The 15,483-nt window shown below is 39.2% G+C and overlaps 1 protein-coding gene across 2 annotated transcripts in view; it reads right to left on the bottom strand.

The window, feature by feature from the left end:
• Positions 1–1,669: 1,669 nt before the first annotated feature.
• The window catches only part of LOC146369841 (uncharacterized), a 98,213-nt gene continuing 84,399 nt past the window's right edge, over positions 1,670–15,483 (bottom strand). For both annotated transcript variants that reach the window (XM_084909518.1, XM_084909519.1), the window contains 3 exons: positions 13,505–13,638; positions 6,970–7,057; positions 1,670–2,670 (listed from right to left, as the gene is read on the bottom strand). The gene's annotated coding sequence lies outside the window, so the exon portion shown is untranslated. The remainder of the gene's footprint in view (positions 2,671–6,969; positions 7,058–13,504; positions 13,639–15,483) is intronic.

The following is a 15,483-nucleotide window of genomic DNA, read 5'->3' as shown; positions in this document are numbered from 1 at the left end:
GTACCTTACAAGAGAAACCGCCTTGAGGTGACTGTTGTTGTGATTTGGAGCTATATAAATAAAATTGAACTGAATTAAAACCAAGATTGAAACTAATCTTGAATTAAAAGCAAAAACAGTACAATAAAAATAAAAACTGATCAGAAATGATTGTTTCTAGTCCTCTAATGAAGGTATTGCCCATAAAATGTTTAACAGAGATATTTTTAATGAACTTTTATTTTGCTTAATATGAATAATTTGCATTAGAAATTCAAAACTGAATTCAAATTAGAATTTTGATTGATAGCAGGAGTAAGAGTTTCTATTTGTCTTAATTTGCTCCTTTATTCCGAGAAGGCTGCGAGTATAAATCATGGCATGCTTTTGATAATAACTCCACACACAAAAATGTGGAAATGTCATTGTTACACTGACGTTGTTACACTGACGTTGTTACACTGACGTTACACTGACGTTGTTACACTGATGTTGTTCACTGACGTTGTTACACTGATGTTACACTGACGTTGTTACACTGATGTTGCTACACTGATGTTGTTACACTGACGTTACACTGACGTTGTTACACTGATGTTGTTACACTGATGTTGTTACACTGACGTTGTTACACTGACGTTGTTCATGTCCACGAGTGCACTGTAAGGCTAAAATTGGGGCTTTTATGATCAAAATTGACTCGACTTCGGCTGTTATTTATCAAACAGCTACTTTCATACAATCAGTCTGGTTTGCTCTCACTTCACTGGTCATCAGGTTTCCGTGTCCTCCAACTATATAAACATTCAAAACAGAAGTTTACAGTAGTCTCTGAAACCTATTTGATTATTGGCTGGTTTTCATCAATGGGAATTTTATATTTCTGACATTTTGCTACTTCCTTTTGATTCTTGTGCACCAGTGTAATTCTCTATAAATATTACTGCCTTGTCATGTAAGAAAACACATTGTTAATCAAAGGGTTTTGTCAAACTAAAGCCATTGTCACTATGTTTGTGGCGCTGTGTGTGTGCGTGTGTGTGTGTGTGTGTGTGTGTGTGTGTGTCTCAGTACTCTTCAGGTCACTGTGTTTACTGATTGGTCTACCATCCATCACTATCAACTCCTCTCCGCCCCTTAAACAGAGGCATCAGTGATGGATCATCCTGATTTGTATCAATGGGCAAAACCTTATCAATAAGGTTAAACACACTAATGTGGGTCTAAAGTGAGAACAAATACGTGTGTGTGTGTGTGTGTGTGTGTGTGTGTGTGTGTGTGTGTGTGTGTGTGGACCAGGCAGGATGATAGGTGGGGGTAGGAGTCATTTGTTCTGATGTAACAGAGTCAGTTTCATCACCCGAGGCATCGAGGATGAGGAGGAAAGAGAGAATGCACAGAAGGGAAAGGAAGTGACACGATGAGTCTAAAATGACTGTCTCACACACACACACACACACCTACACACACACCCTGGGTGTCAGCTTCCATCAGCAGCATGTATGACTGTGACTTATAACCACAGCTATGCGATCATTTACACTCAGTGCAGCAGATAGCCAGAAGCTACTGTCCCTCTGTACTAGTGTGTAGTGATTTAGTGTCTGAATTCACAACACTTGCTTGGATGTATTAGTGTATATGTTTTTACACGCCATATACATATAAATGAAACACTAATACATTAGGAGTCTTTCACAATGTTTTTTTTTATTTTTATTTTATCTTTTAAACAGTGGAGCGCAAGATTCAAGAACAAGAAGGTACAATAAAAAAAGAAGAGTTTGTGATTAAACCCACATTTAAACCACATCAAAATCAGCTGCCCAGGTCTTATGATGAAGTAACTTATGACTGGCACGATCACACTGAACACATACTTGTTTTTTTTCTTGTCATGTCTCAGTTAAACTCAAAATGCAAAGGTCACTGAATCTGGAGTTGCTTAGAGAGCAGATCTGCTGTACCGGTTATCCTAACACTCTTTAATTGAATCAAATGTGAAGCTCAGATGGAAAACAATAATTTGCCATCATTACAAAATATTAAGCAAGACTAATTTTGTGCAGTTGTGGTTAAAAAGAAAAACAAACGATTTGAAACGAAACGGCACCAGCTAGCTTAAAATAGCCTCTAGATTTATTTTTAAAAATCTAATTCTGTGTCTAATATTTAATTCCATAATAATGAACAGACTGTTGGTACACAGACAAAAAAGGAAATGTCACAGTACACTAATGTACACTCAAATACAAAAACAGATAGGACACAAATGCTGAGAGTCCGGAGACGTACAGTTTAATAAATGTTATAGAACGTAATGTAAACATGAAAATGAAAAAAGGAAATAAGTGAATGCAGAACAGGAAATTTAGCGAGGCCACCTCGAGAAACCACAGTGTGCCATCTGCATTATTTCCAAATTATTTGTCATCTAATTTTATTTCCTCAGCACCTTCAGAGAGCTGTCCAGCTGAAGCCTTCTTTTCAGCTCAGGCCATTTCAGTTCAGCCTGATTCACTTTAATTCAGTTTTCTACACTAGGGAATGACTCACACTCCTGACAGAAGACTCCCATTTACTGTCTGCCTGCATGTGTGTGTCCGTGTGTGTTTGTGTGGGGTTTTTTTGGGAAACGTCAGCATCTTCTCCATCTCTCGTACTCGCCTGATGTTACACCGTCAGCATCACCTACAAGGAGACAGAGAAACAGGATTGTGGCGTGTTGTCAGCAACAAATCGGACTCCGGTCTGTGTAAAAATAATGCCTCGTTCTTCCTCACTCTCTCTCGTCTAGCATCATCAGTGTGATGTAATATGAAGAAATCACAGCTCTGGAAATTCTGCTTTTGAGGAATTATGGAGATAAGCTTGTGTTTCTTACTGTTAAACAATAAAGATGACGTGTATTTGTAAAAAATAATAACAACATTTTTCTCATACTTAATGAATTCAAATACTATTAGACTGTGGTGGAGGTGCAGCAGAGGGGTGAGGCGTCTTAGTCGAGTCAAGCCGCTGTTCTCGCTCTCACACACACACACACACACACACACACACACACACACACACACACAAACACACACAAAATTCAATCATGTTTCTGCTGCTGCCTGGGGGAACTCACTGTGGAAACCTCACTATAGTGGAAAATCACCTTTTCCATGTTATTTTACACAGCAGCACCTACGCCACACACTCGCAGACACACACCTACACAGTCTGTCTGCATTTACACGAGGAACCCAAAAGATCTGATTTTTTTTTTAACTCTTTGTGGCGCTGATCTCACACCGTCATGCCTGTCTCAGCCAGAAGTCAGCGAGGAATGAGATTTTTATTCAGCCATGAAGAAAAAAAACGTGCCTCAGAGAGTTAATGTCATCCTGTGACAATACAGGGTTTGTTGCTGTAAGCGTGCTTAGCTAAGGTTGCATCAACCTGATACGTGACCTTATCATGAGTGGCCATGTTGAATCGCAGAATCCTGAATATACTTATATACAGACGCTTTTCTCTATAAAGTTATTTGGCAATGAATGAGGAATAAAGAGCAGGGGGCAGTTAATTTTGTAGACTATCCACAATATCAAAAAATCTGTCTTTTATTAATTACTGTGGTCAAATAATCAATACTTTTATTTTACATATAAATATATATTTATTATTTGTAGTAGTGCTGGTAGTGCTGATGTTGACACTGACATGGGAACGTTATTTAGCTCAGAGAGTAGAACAAGAACAAAAGTGCAGTAACCAAAATTCCAACTAAGGCCTGAGTTACACAGGTGTAGGGACCAGTCAGAGACACGCTGACAACAACCAGTTGTCAATGTGAAAAATGTGCAATTCCCGACCAGCTGGCGAGAGGTTGTTGGCTGCCTCTGGGTGAAACTGGCCACAAAGCCTTCTTGTGATCGATTTGGTTGCTAGCAGATTGCCACAGTTGCCCATGGTTTACATGGAAGATGCCAGCTTGTCTGCAAACACTTGCCAACTACTCTTTGAGCAGCAGTGATACTAAAAAAATGCAACAGAATTTGGAAATGGAGAGCCTTCATAGTAAAAGTTGTGCCTTACTGCTGTAACCAGCACGTTTTTACTTTGAATGCAAATGTTCTGCATTTCAAGTTTGTGGCACACTTGTCACACAGTAGTTGGCGAATGCCTGTATACTTAGTAACTTCCTATACTGATTTTTCTCTCTATAACATTCTGACAGGGAATTTTAAACTTTTTACATTTTTGAATGGCATGATCCCTTCCTAGCAATTTGTGTGCACCCTCATGCTATGGATATCGCAGGGAGAGCGATCAAACTGAGGGCCAAGAGCAAGAACGTTGTGCTTGTTGCATGGATTCTAGATGGTCTGTCAAAGTTCGTCATGTTGATTGCTCATGGCGTCCAAAATATCCTCGAGCCACTAGGAAATATCCCTGTGCTCCTGTTGGACAGCCTGACAATGAAATGGCATCATATGAGGGTCTAAGATACAGTATTTATATATAATTAAACTTCACCTGAGCAACATTTGTTCATAAGCCATTGACACACACATACACACACAAGGAACCCTCTCATCAACCAACCACATTACAAGCAGATGGTGAATATTATATGTGAAGTAGAAACATAATAACACCTTACATGAAAGAACTTTACTACAGAGTTGCTTCTGACTTAAAGGATAAGTCCTGTCATGTTCTGTTCTGCCGTTGCTTTCAACAAATCCCATGTGTCAGTGTAATCCAGTAATCATTACGTGTTAGCTATAGCTTTTTTAGATGTCATAGTGGTCCATTATTGTCCATTAACGGTTAAACAAATATCACCGGATCTCAAAATTTCATAACAAAATTAAAGTGCCACAGACAAAGTAGAGCAACTGTTGAGAGTAGTAAATATTGTTTGCTGTGGTCACTTCCCAGGAGGAACAGAAATTATGGGTGTATCAGTAGGCGTATTTGTCCTGAAGCATGAAGAACACAATGTTAAGTTTGGTATGAAATGTCCTCAGAGCAGTACGCCCTGGGAACTAAACTGCCACGGATCTGCCACCCTGAAATTTTGGCAGTTCACCAGTAGCTGTCCATCAGGTATGGTGTGCTAGTAAGGTTAGCTTAAGTTTTTTTTTCTGTAGAGCTAATTGCCCATTTTCATGTAGCACATAAGCTAAATAAGTTAATGATAAAGTCATTTTAGAGTCCATCGCCATTAGAAACGGAAGGGCTGCGCCGAACAAAACTGGGGTTTGTCAAGTTTTTCTAGAAACTTTTTTAAAAGAAGAGGTAGCTAAAAAAAAAAAAAAAAAAAAAAGCTAATGCTAAATTAGCAGCAAACCTTTCAGAGCTAATCTGCACCAGAAGTTTTGTCAGCTTGCAAAATGCTTGTCATATTGTCGTACTTGTAATCTCTTGTTAAATATTTTACCGTTGCTGACAAAATAAATTCACAATGAGTAGTCTGCAGACAATGAAGTCTATTGTCTGTAGCAAGATGTAAAAAACAAAGGACAAATAAGTGATCTGTACACTTCTTAAAAGAAAGTTTTCTATTTTGTTAAACAGCTCAGGCTTTTCTTATTGTCAAGATAAAGAATTTGAGTGTATTAACTGTTACAATAAGAGCAATTAGACATTTTAAGATTAAGCCCCCCCCACTTTCCCCATTAAACAATGGGGAAAGTGCCATTTTTGCTTTATTTTTTCCCTGCTTTGCTGAAAATATACTGAAACCTGAACCCAGCACAAAGTTTTTGTATATGTTACAACACCATATTGGTCATATTGGGGAAATTTACATAAAAATATAAATAAATATTTGTTAAATATTTGTTTTAGAGTACACATCCACTTTTAGAACTAAAGTTTAAAGTAAGTAAGTTGGTTACACAATCTGAATTATGGCACTTTTGAATGTAATTAACTTTTATCTATTCTTTCCCATCGTTTATGTTGTTTTTCATGGTTTCTTGCTTTTGCTCTTTTTTAATCCCCTCATGCCAGATGGCTGCCCCTCTCTGAACCTGGCTCAGGGAAGAAGTTCCAGTTCAAAGGAACTTCTTCCTCCTCACTGTTGCCAAGTGCTTGCTCACAAAAGACCGTCTGAATGTTCTTGCTCTAAAATTGTGTTTGTAATATGAAGTAGTCTGTTGTAAACGACTGCTTTTGAAACATAAAAACTGTATTGAGGTCTTTGCTGGACAAATGTCATATGAAACTGGAAAACACCCGACTGAGAAGATGTGAACAAGCTTTGTGTGTGTGTCTGTCTGTCTGTGTGGATCTGCAGTGCTCTGCCAATGCTACAGACATTTCAGAGCCCTGTGGCATAATTCAGTGTGTCAGATACAAGAGGAAATAATGTGGTGAGCATCTCGTCGAATCGCTCTGGCTTAAACGGTCTCTCTCCAGAGTGTGTTTAGGAAATTAAAGGCCGGGGATTTTTTTCATAATTGTCTAGTTTATCATTTTATTACAGCTAGCTTTCCTCTGATGGGCTCCCTTTATGATTTATCAAATACAATTACTGCATGACTTATTTTAGGACCATTAATGTGTGCACGTGTGTGTGTGTGTGTGTGTGTGTGTGTGTGTGTGTGTGTGTGTGTGACTGTGTGTGTGTGTGTGTGTGTGTGTGTGTGTCTCAGCTCTGGTGTATTTAAATAGCATTAAGTAATTGGAAAAACAGGACGAGAAGCTGGAAAATCTAAATTGTCTTTGTGGATTTATACCCCCCATTCAAACACACACACACTCTCCTTTTCCTTTTCTTTCTGTTGCTTCTGAGTAAATATCCAAAAAGCTTCTATTTTAAACGTAAAATAAGAGAAAATTGTGTTTTAACTGATAGAAGCTAATCTGAAATAGTTTCATTCTTGTGCTGTGACAATATTTCACAATATTTCTCAAGGAATGAGGAAAATGGGGATATAGAGAAATAGAGAAAGGAAAGAAACAGTCACAGAGAGAAAGAGGTTAATTCCATACCTTCGCCTTCCAGCTAATGAAGTGTAGGTGGCGTCCCGGTCACTTCAGCTAATTGAACAGTGGAGATTACAGCAGCCGCTGCTCCCCTCTGTGAAAAGAGGGCCGTGTTCATTAGTCGTTGCCATATAATATTCATTCTCTGTAGAAATATGTAGATAGTAATCTATGCAAAGAGCTGCTGGTATGATTATAAAGCTCTCAGCATGTTCTCTGGTAGCAATAACTCAAACAACCATGATTTAAAATACTGCATGTGTCTATGTTTAACTTTATTGCTTCGCACTGAATTTATGGGCAATTATCAATTAGACGTATACTCAGAAGAATCTATTAATATTTATGTAGGGCAGTGTATTAATTTTGACATTTAACAAACCAGTAAAAACAGTAAACCTAAAGTATATCAGTATCTGAGTGTTATTTGAATTATTTGAATGGCTTTAGAGAGCAATAACTCCTGCGCAGCTAGTAATAATGGGCACAGTTGATAGTCTTGGTAACACTGTGACAGACTTCACTGAGGCATGTCAGTGCAACTCTAGGCTGCCCTAAGTAAAACAAAGTCTATGGACGGAGAGTCACTGAATCTCCTAGCTGGAATATGTGTCAATTTAAAATCCTCAAGAAAGCAAGACGAGATGGCAAAGCTAGTCATGAAAGGCTCAGTTTAATTCAGCTTTATTTATATAGAGACAAATCACAGCAGCAGTCACCTCAAGGCGCTTTGTATAGTAGGGTCAAAAGCCTACAATAATAAAGAAGACCCCAATAATCAGACAGGTAAGGTAGCAAGAAACTCAGGAGCAGCCCTGAGTTTGAGATAACAGGTAGCACTATGTGGCGTCCTGTTGTATTCAAATTGATGGTGTATAAACTGGAGTTGTGGCCATCAGAGAGTTGTCCCGATTTTAAAACAGGCAGTCTTTAGTCACCAAAAACCTGAAACCAATTGTCAACGGACTTGTCTCACATTATAATCTTGGCCTTTTCTTTAATGCACTTCTTCAAAAGCCTTTCCACCACATTTGTAATAATAAAATGTTTATTTGTCATTACCAGCATTCTTCTATTTTCAGTCATTCTGGAATAGAAATTACGCCCATTGTCATCCAACCTATTCTGTGCATGAGAAAATTGATGCTGCTAATTACAAGGTATGTCTTTGTACCCATGTACAAAGATTAAGGGAATGTGTGTACAAAGCAATGTTACATAATTAAAAGCTGCAGCAATGACACTCGTGTAACCGTGAGGTTGATTAATGTCTCTGGTTTGTTGTGTTATGTTCACGAATTTCACTGTCGTCTTCACGCCATGTAACGCTCATGTGACAGGTTGTTAGGCTTTGATTTTGTAGTGCGGTCCTGTGATAAACGAGGAACATGCTATAAGCTTTTCTTACATGTACAGTGAGTTGTGTGACTAAAACGACCGTCTCGGTCATTTGTTTCTACTGTCTGAAAAGGCCCACGTGAGTAAGCCTTCCTAAAATGACATACAGTGCTGTTTCACTCCAAAGGACCCAGAGAGTCCACATCAGGAGGCAGGTGGGCTTGTGGTTTCACAAACACACCCGGCTCCAGTCTTGCGGCTTTCTACCATTTTTGAGTTTCACTTTTACTCCCTTGGTAAAAGCAAGGAGGTCCTGTAGGTCCAGCAGCTGGGGCCTTACTGTGTGGAGCTCGCATGTTCTCCCCATGTCTGCATGGTTTCTCTCTGAAAACTCTGGTTTCCTCCCAATGACATATATGGGGTGAGGTTAACTGGTGATTCTAAACTGGCTATAGGTGTGAATATGAGTGTGAATGGGGTCCCGGCTCTAGACATTAGCCTAATAACAGACTGGTGATCTGTCCAGCGTGTACCCTGCCTATCACCCTATGGCAGCGGGGATAGACTCCAGCACCCCCAAAACACCCTGATGAGGGCAAAAAGAAAAGAAAATGAATGGACTTTGACTCCCCAGTAACTTTTATTGTCATTCACCATTTGGTTAGGTTTAGCTAGCAGCACTTCTTGGTTAATGTAAGGAAAAGACTTTGGTTTGAAGTGAACATACAATAAAATAAATACATAAATAAATTTATAAACACAACAAATTTACCATTTACAGAAACCTCCATTTAAAAAAACGCTAACGTACTATCAGAAATTTACAAGGACATTTTCCATGTTTTTATGCATATTTTTTGCAGTGTAGGATTTAATAACATCAAGCATAAATGACAGCGTGAGCCTTTTTCTGAGGGGAAGTCTCTATTAATAATGGTGGAAAGTGTAATGAAAATTGCTACTAAAGCAGAATTACTGTTACATAACTGAAATGTTACTCAACTAAAAACACACTACCATTAAATAGAAAAAATGCTTAACATAAAAGCATAAAATAACCTTCAAAACATACTAGGGATGTTTAATGTCAGGTGTCCTGTGGGTGTAACAGTTTAGAAAATGGATGGATGAATGTTTAAATAAAGTTAACTGAAGTATATCGCGGAAGGGTTTGTGAATCAGTAATGGAGGCAGTTGTGAATAAATGAATGAAAAAATAATAATCAAGAACGTCCAGTGAGAGCAGAGTTTATTATACTCACAGCCATTACTGTGAATTTATGACAAACACACCAATTACTTATCTTAACTAGTTTATGGAGTTATACAGACTGCAGGTGTGTCCATGTGTGTGCGGTGCATCCTCTGCGTGCGTGTATTGACAGACAGAGAGAAAGAGGAGGCAGTGGGCACGACTTGCAGAGGTGGGAGTGGGCCCGCGTAGGAGTGAAAGTAGGCAGACAAAAGATTTAAGATTTGAGTTAAGCAGGAAAGTTTGGATGGTCTAACGTGAGTTTTCTTCTAACTTTCTTCTGGGAAGGACAGAAGCAGGAATGTGTTGCAAGTTAGTAAAAGACGAGAAAGAAGCACTAAAAGACTAGCACGACCCACCTCACAGTCACAGTGAGTAATAAAATTACTCAAATATATGTTAGCGTGCAGTCTTAAAGGAATTATATTTAGGATCTAATAACACACAACTTTTGAACTTTTTTTGTCTTGGTGTTTTTTTGTCTGCTAGCTTTAAAACTCAAATTGTGGCCCCTGCTCAGCATTTAAAGCAGTAAAATTGATTTTCTAGTGTAAATCATACTTTTGTAAGTTGTGTAAATTACAACTTGGAAAAAAAGCACAAGTACTGGCCAGAAATGATTTAATTGGAGTGGGGAAAATATTGAGGCATGCGCACTCTTTCTCCCTGTGAACTGCACTAATCAGCCTTCCCCACCCATGCGTTAATATTTGCTAACTCATTCATGTTTTTTAAGTCACCTGATGCCGAAGTCACTGAACAGAACTCAGCAAAAATTCGTCGTGTCTTTATCAGGACAAAAACAAAACTCCTCTCTGCTTCTGTCACTTTTCTAACCCCACTGAACCCCCTCCTCCCTGCCTCTTGTTGCCTATCCAGCACAGTGGGACCATGTCTCTCTCTCTTCTCCTCTCTCTCTCTCTCTACCTCTCTCGCCCCCTCCCTCGGGGCAGAAGTAAACCACGCCTTGAGGCCCTGCTCCCATTGTGTTTTCTCTGCTACTTCTGTTTGGGGCCTTTGTGTGCCGCTAATCAGCCGTGGGGCCATGCTCAGCCTCGAGTGTGTGTCTGCGAGTGTGCGTGTGTGTGTGTGTGTCCCTTGCCCTCATTACGTAGCCACACTGGGAGGCCAGCATGGGAAGTTTCTGCTGCCCTCCATCACCCCCTCCACCACCACCACCTCACCCCCCTCTAGCTGTCCATCACTCACTTCCTCCCCCTATCCTCATCTCACCAACCCTTGGACCGGCCACAATTTTAAAATAAAACTGCACCTGCTTCAGTGGCTACATCAGAAAGTGATGCAGCAGTGGAGCAGAAAAACAACAGCGCTTTGTTCTAAAGTCCTCACGGTCACAGATATTTGCTGCGATGATTAGCGTCATTATTTTCGGAGCTGGAATGAAGCGATTTTGCGACAGGAACGGATTCTCTGTGCAAATCACAAAGTCTTTTCAACTGAATTTAGCGACAACAAAAGCGGGACTCCTCCACCCTAACACAAGGCTGAAAAAGTAAAAGTTTAGAGTGAAACTTCTCACTGCTTTTCAGGTCTTTTTTTCCTTCTTTTTTCAAACACGAGCACTTACAATACAGTAGGCAGGATGTTGTATGCTTATTTTATCTGCTGATGAAGTTAAAAAATTTCTAACTCAGATCTTGTAAGAGAATCTTTTTTTTTAACCAGGCTATAGTTGTTATGCTTTAACAGTTTAACTATCATGACTTGTTTAATAGCTGGTGAACATTCTGTGAACAAATGTTGCCGTAATGTCACTGTCATCTGGGGATACAGTCATCTATACTGTCAAAGTCCTGGCTGTATGATTTCAGCGGGATTTATTAAGTAGCGTATTGTAATAGTAAAGAAAAAAACCTGGGGGTTGGAATAGTGTGCAGACCAATAATTTGTCATTTTATTTGTGAATGATTTAAGGCGTCCTCTTCAGAGTTTGAGCTTTTCTTCACAACATCAACAACGACACTTTCTTTTGTCTCACGTTCACGTGTTTAGCATGAGTCAACTGATGATGACTACTTCTCTCTTTTAAAAAGACAAAACTGAATTTCCAATTGTTCTTTGTGACAATCAGTTTGTTTGTTTCTCTTTTTTTTGTCTTTCTTTTCATAATTTATGTCTTTGTGTGTTTCACTTGCCTCGAGACAAATTTTCTCTTTTGGACATTGAGTTAAGTTAAGAGGAAAATGTTGCCCTCGCTGACAAGTAGCCTACTGGGTTCAGTATCAGTGCAAAGTCCAAGAAAACAATCTCAGTTTACACAGCCCTGTTTGTTTGGCGGGTTGTCTTTACAGAGATTAATGTAAGTTCAGTGCAGTAAAGCAAAGTAAAGAAAAACTGAAGAGTTATTTTTTTAGATTATCTTTCACTTTCAGTGTTACTTAAACATATCAGTAAGCTGGACTGAGTGAACTGTCCGCTGCCCTTTAGTGCTCCTCCCCTGTCACCTGCTGGATGCCTCTCTACCCTCATGTCCCCCCCCCCCCCCCCCACTGCCCCACCGCTTCACCTCCTTCCCATCTACTTTCTCCCTCCTTCAAGTCTTCACTGTTCATGAAATGTCACCTGTTCACATGAAGTGTGTCTCTCTGTCTTGATGCCCGATGAAGCTTAAGCCGCTGGACCTCTTTGCCTTGAGGACAAGCATAGCCTGTTCATTGCTCATGTATACACACACACACACACACCCAAACACACACACACATGCACACACACACACACACAGACTCTGTCTCTGTCTCTGTTCAGTCAAGAGCTACACGGCTGTCTTAAATTTCATTGTGGGACAGAGAATATCCTCCCTATATATGTCACTCTCTCTTCCTTTAGCTCATTTCTTGCTTCACCTGACTTATCACACACCCCTGGCCCGTCCTCAGTCCTCCTCTGCTGTCCGACAGTTTAGCTCTAGGTCATCAGCTTCATCTACTTACTGACCTAAATTCATGTTACGCCACATAATTAGGCTGTGTGCTTGTTTCCGTTCCCACTTTCAAAGACAGGTCTAAAGAGCTTGAGAAGCGTCTTGAGAGGGGAAACTTCTGTCCTGTGTCCAATGGCACTCAACAAGTTCTCCAACTAAACGGAGCATAGGAGCATACTGGCAACAGGAAAAAGGGAACAATAAACTGTTAGAATTTTTGTTAGGTTAGAGGAAAAACCCTTGTTTAAATCATCGTTAGATGTCCAAGATTGTGAGTGTTACAGTGTTTCCTTCCCACTGTTGCCAAGTGAACAAATTCCAGTTCCTGGGTATGGGGCCGTCTGATTTTTGAGGTTTTCACTCTATTATTATATAGTCTGTAAATTTTCCATGAAATTTTGGTACATCACAACGTCATTGAATCTGGACAAATAAAATGTACTTGACATGCATATGAAAGTATGTTTATACCAAACATACTTTGGTATACTGATTAATTATTGGAATTAAAAAAAACTTTGATTTTCTTTATTCCAGTTGCATTTAACTCAGAACTATTGGTTCATGTCTTTGAGGCTGATGAAACCCTCCATCCACCTTAACCTCCTCTGCAGTGGTTCTGAAACCACAGTAGACTTCCTTTGCAGCTGAAGAGCCTTTGAGAGAAGCACTGAATACTCATCTAATTCAAGTGAAGCAAATGAAACATTTTTTGAGTATAGACACAAAAATACACATCTTTGACATACCGCCTGGAGCTGAACCGCAGTATATTACTAGGTTCGGACACAACCCACATTTTGTGAACACAGATTAATATATAAATAAAGTAACATTTCCCACAAGAGTCCAATAAAAAATGCCTCAGTCGGGGGACAAAACTGACATTTTCACCTTGCGCCATAATTTTTTCAGAAAACTAATCTCAGAGCTAAAGGTGCTTACTGTTACCTCAATGACATTGCACATGTTTCAACAGAGAATCAACAGCATGAAAGTCTTGTTCTCACCTGGAAAAATTTCGATTTGTTTCCTTGCTGGCTCAAAGCAGCAATCTCAGCTCAAGAGGACACACAGAGGAAATGTTGTGAGACCCCCAACACCACGGGTGGCTCTGCAGGAACAGCGGACCAACAACTTAGCTCTAAAGAGAAACACGGGCAATGTTTAGTACAGGAAAATAAGTGCTCTCCCATAAACACCGCAGAAGCCAAAACATTGAGATTAACAAAAATTGCAGAGCAGCAATAATTTACATTCCTCAAAACAAAAAACAAGTTCAGGCCAATCTTTTTTTTTTGGATTGCTTTAACATGACGATCTATCATGTAAACCCAGGACAGAGTAAAGGGAAACCAGAATCATAAAATAACAACACGCCTCATAAACTACCGCTATAAAGGTTTAACTAAAGCCTTAAAATAGCAATTACATCAACTGAGTTTCGTTTACAGAAAAAAAATCAGTGAGTGTATTAATATGTGTGTGTGTGTGTGTGTGTGTGTGTGTGTGTGTGTGGGTGGGTGGGTGGGTGGGTGAGAGAGTAAAGAGTAAGAGCAAGAAAAAGATGGTAATTAGTTGTGACTCAAGGTTTCCCTGACCATAATCCTCTGAACAATCTACACTCATACAGGTGTTCACTAAATCCAATTACCAACAGAAGAGGCAGTGGAGAGGAGAAGGCTAAATTATTTTTAGCATCAAATAATACTGAAATGTTTTTGGGGGGTTGCCAAATAATAAAGTTGTATGTTGCACCTTGAATCGCTTCAAAATGCATTTTCCAGTCACTCGGGGAGACGGATATGCAAATGAAAATATTCGCAGAGCATCTACACTTCAGTCAGACTTTGAGTTTGTAGTTTACTTTTTCATAAATGACTTTGTGTTTATAGATTTCTGTCTTTTAAATAAGGTCAATAGCACTACCAACATGGAGCTTATGCATAACAATAGCTGATAATATAGTGGACTCATATGACTGCCACTATGTTTACAGAGCGCAACAAAGACGAGGCATTATATTTCAAAAGCTGCCTATTTATGTCAGGAGAGCTCATGCTCTTAAAAATGGTAATTGAGCTTTGGTTCAGCACATGCATAATTACCTCTTTAAGACTGTCTCTGCTATTTCTTTTGTATTCCCGTGTATCGGTTTTAATATGTAAGTCCAGATATTGTGTACAGTAGATCCAGTATGTGTCACTGTGGTATTGTGCAGACCTCATCCTCTGATCCCCTGTATGGTTAAGCAGACCACAGAGCTCTGAGCAGGCTTTTGCAGCTTATTCAAATCAGAGCACTACTCCATCAAAGCTTCTGTTAGTTTAGCTTAATTGTAACTGAAATGAGATGAGATTAGAAACAAAGGCAGTCATTCTGTTACACAGTAAGCATGGGCAAGACTCTTCTAAACAGCACAAAGTAGTCAGCATAAAACTGTTAATGATTTTATGTCGAAAATTGCTTTCACCTGATTTGTACAATCAAATTCTAACCAAAATAAGACATGACCTGATTGAAAAAGTAATAGAGTTATTTTTAAATAAACATGCAAAGTATTAAACTTCTTCAACTGAACATCCCATAATAATAATAATAATAACTATTATAACGAACATATACCTGACATGCTCATCCAAAACTATGGAGGTGTGCAGTGTGGAAAAAAGTTAAAGTGACATGCTGTTCATCAAATAAATGCACCAAAACAATGTAAATGATGCAAATGAATTCAATTTATTTCATTTATATTAAACCAAATTACATCATTACACCTCATAGTGCATGTAAGGTGAAGATGCCACGTTAATAGAGAGAAAACCCCAATATTTAAAATGACCGTCTATGAGCAAGCACTTGGTGACAGTGGGAAGGAAAAACTCCCTTTTTACATGAATAAACTGCTGTGTGTGAAGACAGTGAAGAGTAATAATAATAAATGATTTAATGCAGAGTGGTGTAGAGTGCATAGAGGTGAGTGAAGAAG

The sequence above is a fragment of the Perissodus microlepis genome, chromosome 17 (assembly GCF_051167445.1).
Source record: "Perissodus microlepis isolate ML-2025 ecotype Zambia chromosome 17, ASM5116744v1, whole genome shotgun sequence".
Classification (NCBI taxonomy): domain Eukaryota; kingdom Metazoa; phylum Chordata; class Actinopteri; order Cichliformes; family Cichlidae; genus Perissodus; species Perissodus microlepis.
The sequence above is the reverse complement of the archived record's forward strand: the minus strand, read 5'-3'. Positions and strand labels throughout refer to the sequence as shown.